Below are 8,399 nucleotides of genomic sequence, written 5' to 3'. Positions count from 1 at the left end.
TGGAAATTTAAACGATACTCGGGTTCATTAATTGCCGTAGCATTATCGTACAGAGCCGGTGAATTAGCCTGTAGAAGATTGGGATGGAGTGTGATAGATGGCTCGGGATATTTCCCAAATATGGAGGTGAAAATCTTCATCTTTCACATGAAGATGTGAACATGCCTACCTGACTAGTCTCCCATTTAAACCATAATTTCTTGCCTCAAAGATCTCCAAGTTCCCAGAGAGACAAACACTCCTAAGCTGATCTCTAAAGTCAGGCCATTAGAAGAGACTGTACTCATGTTCTCGATGTTTGGTTCCTCTCAGGTTCTTGATTATGGAGATGTAATTTACAGGCAGACCGCCTTCTGTACTGAAACATCTTCAAGTTGTTAATGATTCAGCTGTCGGCTTCAGAAATTCTCTCATCCTCATCCTCACCGCCTTTCATAGAGAAACATGAGGCAGGCTTCTTTCTGTGTAAGCAAAGTGAAATGTTTATTTATATAGGGATCATTTAAATTGCTCAAATAAGGTTAGTAGCTTAACACAGGTTTATACTGACATGGGAAAGGATTTCAGATGCAGTGTTCCACATACATGAAAAAAATGGCATCAGTGATTCTGTGGGAAAGTCACTTGTGAAAGTGGAAGCTAGAATCGGGTTTACCCATGAGGTAGTCTCATCTTTAGACATCAGAAGTACCAGAGACGTCATCTGATTGGTTTGATTCTAGAGGATTTCACGTATGTCACGTATGTTTCTACCTGGAAACAAAGCCATCATGGTGCTCTGCTTCCCTCATGGAAGTCGTGTTAACAAATGTGACAATGAGCGCTTATGAGAATCAGCTAAACACTGGATTTTTGGAACAATATGAAGTTCACAGTATAGACATTCATTTGCACAACGCTCTGGACTCCAAAGTAGCTTTTACTGGCCAAAAAGCGCCCAAGGACATCTGACTGACAGGTAAAGCAACCAATCACAGTTTGTTTTGTTCAGCGTCATGTTTAGGAGCGTGAAACTGTAAAATCTCTACAAAAACAGACCATTTAAGAAACTCATGCAAGTTAATGAGTCTGTACAGTGAACCTCACATCAGAAGACTACACAGGTGGTTAAGTTATCTGGGTTGTTCGGTCAGAATATGTGTCTTTGTGTTGTTTACGCCTCCAAGGTTGCCAGATATTTCTTGAGTAGAAGCATCCAAGACTCTGATTTGAAGATGATATTACCAATCATGGACACAGTTTAAAGGATAAAGGAGGATTTAAAGGAGGGATGACCAAGCCCTCACCTGAGTATGTTTACAGCTCACTTTAAGTGTTCAGTCCTTATCTCTGATTAAGTTTAGAAAAAAATAAAAAAAATAGTGTCCCAAAAATGTATTATCAGATGTACTGATATATTTCCCTTGCACTGATATGATACTTCAATTCGGAATACAGCCCTCGCTGAACTCACAGTGACAGATATACCTATTCCTCTGGGCTATTTTAAAATATTTCATGATGAGCCTCATTATAAAGTTTCCTTTTTCCGTCTCATATTTCGGCTTCTCTCTGCTGTTCTTGGCGCCGTCGTAAGCGCCGGCTTGTGCGCAGTGTGCTTTCTGAGATTGAAACAAATGACAATGAAAAATGAACTGAAACAGCCTGCGAGGAGCGTCTACAGAGCAGAGCAAAACTTTTTACGACCCCCACTGAGGGCTTTACCACCATTCATCAACTACAAACTCGAGTCAGAGCTCCGAACTTGCAAAAGTGGGGGAAAATATGGCATCTTGATGTAGAGTAGGAGGAAAGAAAGGAACTGATTAAGAATCCTTACTGCCATCTTTAATTTGTTTTTGTCCCTGAAGATGCTAAGCAGGGAGGGCAGCTCTACATACAGGAGATAACTAGAGCGAAATGGGGAGCGTCACACAGCCCTGGATATGTCAGTGCGGCTGTGAAGTCTAAGCAACAGCAGCCGCCTTCATTTGTTTACTCCTGCAGACTTCCCCAAGCTGTCATGCCTGATTTTTATTTTATTTATATATATTTTTTTAAACACAACCACTGTTATTGGTCATACTTTACTGACAGTAATGAAATGCATAAGTTACCGAAGACACATTGCCAGGGTCGGGGAGGAGCACAAAACTTTGCTGTCCCTAGTAACTTCCTGTAAATTCAGTTTTCTCAGCATGCTGCAGTGGAGGATTGGGGATCGGTTTTGGCGGGACCGGGACTCGTTGACGTGAACCGTGTTAGCGATGATGGAACTGAGAGGCTTAGCTAATTTGGGAAGGGGGAGGGAGATGATGGAGAGAGGGGGTATATTTAGGGACTTTTGTTGCGACTCGTTTGATCTGTGAGCCGGGGATAAAAAAAATGGCCTCCGAGTCAGTGTGAAAATGAGAGAATTAATGCTGTGGGTTTTTTTCTTCTTCTTCTTCTTCTTCTTCTTCTTCTTCTTCTTCTTCTTCTTCTTCTTCTTCTTCTTCTTCTTCTTCCTCATTCCATGACGTGGGGATGTCACATATGTTTTCTAATCAATGTGAAAGGTTTTTCCTTTGGGTTGATTGTCAGTTCCACTGTCTAAACTCTACTTCTGGTTATGCATCATAAGGCAGGAGAAAACCCTGATGTTCCTGGTGATGGTGCTTGCAGGTTTCTTTCACTCGTTCAGTTTGGGGATTTTTAACACGGTTTGTTTTTGATTAGGTTTCGACAGATGAGACTGATTTCTTCCTCTAGGTTGGATGTAATCAGCATTTGATTTGAACCTGTCATGGATTTGGATGAGCCCTCAGATGCATGTGTGGAACTGGAACTTCATCATCATCATCATTAGCAGCAGGAGCAGGAGCTGGAGCAGCATTTTGGATGAAAACACTGATAAACCTTGAATATGATTTATGAGGTTCCACTTTTCCATATGCTACATAACCAGGCAATAAACTCACCTTGTTTCTTTATCGAATCAGCTGCTCAGTCTTACCTCAGTATTACCATCATCACCTTTTTCTTCTTCCGTTTCTTCTACCATTCCTCACTATGATGTTCTCCTCCATACGATCTTGTTCCTCATATCCGAACGCACCTCTGGCTGGCTCCTGGCTTTACTGTCTGTCAGAGTAGATTAAGTAGTGCATGCTGGGAAACTATCAAGGTCTGAGACGGCTCCTGATGGCGTGTCTTACTGCTAGACCTGTCAGGTAGAGTGACACACTCAGAGTGACAGCTACTCACAGGAGGATCAGGAGGCCAGGGGCTTCTGTTTACCGTCTCTCAAATGTCCATGACTCTGGATAATGCAATAATCCTTGAGTTAATTTTTTCTGACTTTTGTTTTCAAAAAAAAAGTAGAACATAAGTGTATAAAGTCTTAATAATCTGTGTCAATTTGTCCATTAATTCATAATGTCACTGTTAAACAGATATGCTTCACAGAATCCAAGGAACAAAAATAGTAACCTTATCCACAGGGGAGCCACGGATATCACGCTCGGGTTTATTATCAGATTGTAGCCTACAACCATTTATTGAAGTATCAGTAAAACTTAATGAGTCCTGTAATTAAGCTGTGAGGCACACCATTACCATTATTGCTGTAAGATCTTTATTCCTCGTGTTTGTGCGGTGGGAACGTTACCGAATTCAAATCCAGTATTCAGGATGAACAGACTTGTGATACAAATACAGATATGATTAGGAGGCTGTTGGAGACTAGAGGTGTGCAACAGGGCAAAAAAATCGTGCAAGCTGGAGGTTTTTACTCACATGCAGGCAACAGTCAGTTATGGAGATCATGGAGCAGAGAAAGATCTTGTTCTGATGCGTTTAGTAACTCCTCAAAGTTGATGTGTTAGAAGCAGGAAAAATGGGCAAGCGTGAGCGAGTCTGACGAAGGACCAAATTGTGATGGCTAGACGACTGGATCAGAGCATCTCCAAAACTGCAGCTCTTGTGGGGTGTTCCCGGTCTGCAGTGGTCAGTATCTATCAAAAGTGCTCCAAGGAGAAGGAACAGTGGTGAACCGGCGACAGGGTCATGGGTGGCCAAGGCTCATTGATGGACGTGGGGAGCGAAGTCTGGCCCGTGTGATCCGATCCAACAGACGAGCTACTGTTGCTCAGATTGCTGAGGAAGTTAATGCTGGTTCTGATAGAAAGGTGTCAGAATACACAGTGCATGACGGGTCAGGGCAGCAAAAGGAGGACCAACACAATATTAGGCATAATGTTATGCCTGGTCAGGGTTACTGATGTAGCAGAATGCAAGGTGTTTACAGCAAGGTGTTTACAGCAAGGTGTTTACAGGCAGTGAAGTGTTAGTGAGACATGAGTGTCCTAGCAGTGTAGTGTAGAGTTCAGTAGATTTATGAGTATGTGTGTGTGTGTGTGTGTGTTGGGGGGGTTCTGGCCCTGAACCTTCTAGTTCTGGTGCAGATGGTCCTGTATCTCTGTGCTCATGCTTCTAAGTTCAGGGTCAAATGTATTACGATTATTCTTTTATTCTCCTACGCTTAATTTTTACAGTGTACACGGATGGAATAGACACGGTTGTTCCGTACTCTGACTTTGTCATTAAACAAGCAGGCAGATTTATTTTTAAAGCTATTAAGCCTATGGTGTGCTTGAAACACATAGTAATGACGTCACTTTTGTTTTCATGAAACCTTGTACATATTTCTAGTAGCACACTGCTTATGGGATGGGTACTGAGGTTTGCACGCCTCTGCTTACTTCCCCTTTCAAGCTAATTTCAAAAGCACAGCACTGCAAAGTGACAAATCTTGGTGTGTATCTTAGCAAAACAGATACGAATTAGTTTCATTCTCTTTTCTGTTAAACTATAACCCAGATCTATGTGCAAGTTTTACCGGTGAGGTTTGCCGAGATCAGATCAACTTTGTCATAGTTTTTCCATGCAGAACGTCATGAGATCTTATCAGAGGAACATAGAAACACGTGAAACCGTGTCGGTACAGTGCCTGTGTGTGGATAGGGATTAGAAAAATGCATTAATGTGATACCTACCTGTTCACAGTACTAGGTATTGGATTGTGTGTATATCAGTGGAAGTCCTGGCTTTCAGCTAATTATTTTTTTTTTTTATTTAAAGGTGTGAATTAGCAGCTCTGCCATTCTGATACCTGAATAGCCCTGATTGTTGCGCGACCCAAATATAGCCCAAATCTTTTAAACGTTCTTTTACTTTGCAGCCAGTGATACATTCTCCACAGCAATTATAACAGTAAGAAGCTAATTATGAAAATAATTTCATTTTTTTTAAGGGTTTCCTGGATAATTAGCTTCCAAAACAAAATTGTTCAGTAGAATCCTTCATAATAAGGAAGTATTATTCTACATAGAACCTGTAATGGATCCAACCCCCCCCCACACAGGGAAAAAAAAAGCAAAGAAAGGTTGTACATGTGCACTTGTTAGTTTGGATCAGACACTTGATCAGAGTACAACATGATCTCAGCTCTTGGCTTATTTGGACATAGCCGTCATAGCCGTGAGCACTGTGCTGCAGTGAGCACTAGATGCCCAATCAGGTGATGGTCATTCTTTGTTTGTCACTAAAATCCCTTTCGGCAGCCTAATTAGATTTTCCACATGTGCACGCCTGCATTAAGTCTCCATTCAGCCATGAAGAAACGGACACTTGGAGGAGGAGTACGGGCTGCGCTTTAATCTTTAGTCTCCATTTCTAACCTCGCTATGTTTCGCCAAGTAGAACAGGAAAAGGTGTCTTACTCAAATGATCTCAGGTGCCCTCCTATTTCTGTTCAACCTTCCTGTTTTCTGGGTAAGAGGTTCAAAATAGTACAGCGTCACACACACACTTGCATATTTACCATTGTAATGGTGATTAGGAGATAAACAATGAGGTAAAAAAGCACTGCATGGAAGCAGGTAGAAATCTTTTCATAGGAATTTGAGTGATAGAAATGTCATGTGTATTTCATTCATGTAACATTTTGCCAGTGGGTTAGAGGGAAGATTTACCCATAGATCTTGGAATGACTGGTTATGGTTTTGAGATAAGATAATAAAAAAAAAAGTAATAAAAATCAACTCTAAATATAAATCTATATATCTGTAAATGCAAATTTTATGAGAAGGTGAAGCGTTTGAGAGACGTCCAGAGGAAAGTAGGCGCTGTCTGAGTGGTCAGGTCAATAAAAAGGTTCTAAGGTTTTCTACGTTGAGGTGAAACACCTGATGATTAGCATATACTGTTCAAGCTAGTTCGGCTACGCTAATATTATTAGCGGCTAAGGTTAGATCCTTAGATATAGGTATTGAGCCATTTCAGTAGTTTTACCTTTCATTGTAACTGATTTTTATCTCCACTTGGTAGACGATTGTGATTGGCTAGAATCTGAAAGCGTTTGCTTCTCCATGTGATTCCTAGATGCTTCACATTTGGACTAATTTACGTTTCGTTCTTTTTACTTTTTAATTTTACGAATTTATTTTTCTGTTATATTTTTTTTCACAATTTTTTTCACAATTTCACAATTTTATCGCCTGTAATTTATGCCATGAGAGGGCAGATCTCATGGCATAAATTTACATTTATTAAACACCAACTTCTGAAAATGATTTGAATTCGATGTGGCATGTACTGTATATATTTCAGATATCGTATATTCAAATAGCCCTGTAACTATTCGGCATTGAAAAAAAATCAGTCCTGTGTATGAATTTTATTGATATACCTTTACTGCAAACTTGATGTGCTTTAAAACGTGAAAATATCACGACAATGACTCTCACTGGTCAAACACTCATCTTTCACCAGATTAGAGAGTACCTTTGTGTCCTTTCCATTTGGTTAACTTCGTAGTCCAGCTGTGTGTGTGTGTGTGTGTGTGTGTGTATGTGTGTGAGTGTGTGTGCGCGCGCTACACGGTCTCAGAGACGGGATGCAGATGGCATTACAGGAACCTTATCAGATCAGAGAGGCAAACAACAGAGGTGCGCTTGTGTTTAGAACAAATCCATTAGCATTCCACAACACAAAGCACGCCCCCATCCCCTTCGTAGTTCTTATAAATCTTTTTGGAACAACGATGGAAACAAACGTCCCCCTTTACGTTCCATGCCTGCGCTGAAAAACAACTAATAGGAGCTGCAGAGGAAATAAACAGCGAAAGAAGGAGTGTTGTTGCCTCTGTTTCTTTCCTTCGCTTCACTCTCAGAATGAGGACTTGCTCTGATGGGTCATAGTTCCCTTGACCAAATGTGCCAGGTTTACGGGAAGACCCCTGTCGCTAAAATAGTGGGGTTGACACTTTTCTGCCCTGGTTTGTAGTCCCCCCACCTCTTTTCTTTCTCCTCCATTCATTCAGTTCTTCCATCGCACTCCTGTGCTGTTTAGAAGTAGCCACCGCACCGTTCCACCGCTCTCTGTTTTTTTTTTTTTTTCTCAACTCAGCCATGCGTTGATGACGCACTTCCTTCCACTGTAGCAGGAACTCGCAGGCCTTTGTAATATTCACACTTTCTCAAAAAACCACAGTTCCTACATGTTACCTTCTTACGATTACAGACAGCGCCGGTTTGAATCTTTTTAGCTTAGATCAGTATTTCCTTTGAGTGATCAGGGAAAGAAGGTAAATAAAGAGCAGCGCTGTTTACTGACATGCTGTCAAAGCGGAAATAATAATGCACTCGAACGTCTGAAACGGGTCCATTCGGTGAGCGCATTAGGACATGCTGAATTCTGGCTTCCATGACAACATTGAGTCAGTGGAGAAAGGCCACTATGTTGTCCTGCATTCACAAACAAATAAGCAAACAAATTCAGTTGTCATGGTTGTGGTTCACTGGACGCACTGTCCGTTTTTCTTTTTTTTGGGGGTATGTGTTAAGTGCTTGTGACCGCTTTCTTAAACGTGATGTTAATGTTGATTATATGACTAGGGAATATAAACGATAATGAAATGACTTTTGACACATCTATTACAGCACAGTGAAGTCCCTTCAAATCAAAACTGACCTATTTAGGTGATTTCCATGATCACACATATCTTTATTTTTCTCTCAATGCGTTCACATTATGGAAGCAAATCGTGTCATTCCGTTCTGTGTCATTCATATATATATATATATATATATATATATATATATATATATGCATGGAATGATGTAAAACGATGTAAAAAGATGTGCTTTTTAGTTGTTGAGTCATCTTAATAAATAAATAAAATAAAATAAAAGGAACAAAATGGAGGCTTGCGAGGTAACAACCACTTTATAGCTGTTCTGGTATAAGTGATAACAGGAAGTTAGCTGCTTATGAACATTCCTCCATTTCATAGAGCCGTATGTATATGGACAATAAAATTGTAATGAATTTAAAAAAAATTAAATAAAATAAATTACATTGCATTTTCTGGTTTTTCT

This window comes from Hemibagrus wyckioides, linkage group LG09 (assembly GCF_019097595.1).
Source record: "Hemibagrus wyckioides isolate EC202008001 linkage group LG09, SWU_Hwy_1.0, whole genome shotgun sequence".
Taxonomy (NCBI): domain Eukaryota; kingdom Metazoa; phylum Chordata; class Actinopteri; order Siluriformes; family Bagridae; genus Hemibagrus; species Hemibagrus wyckioides.
Note: the sequence above shows the minus strand (reverse complement) of the source record.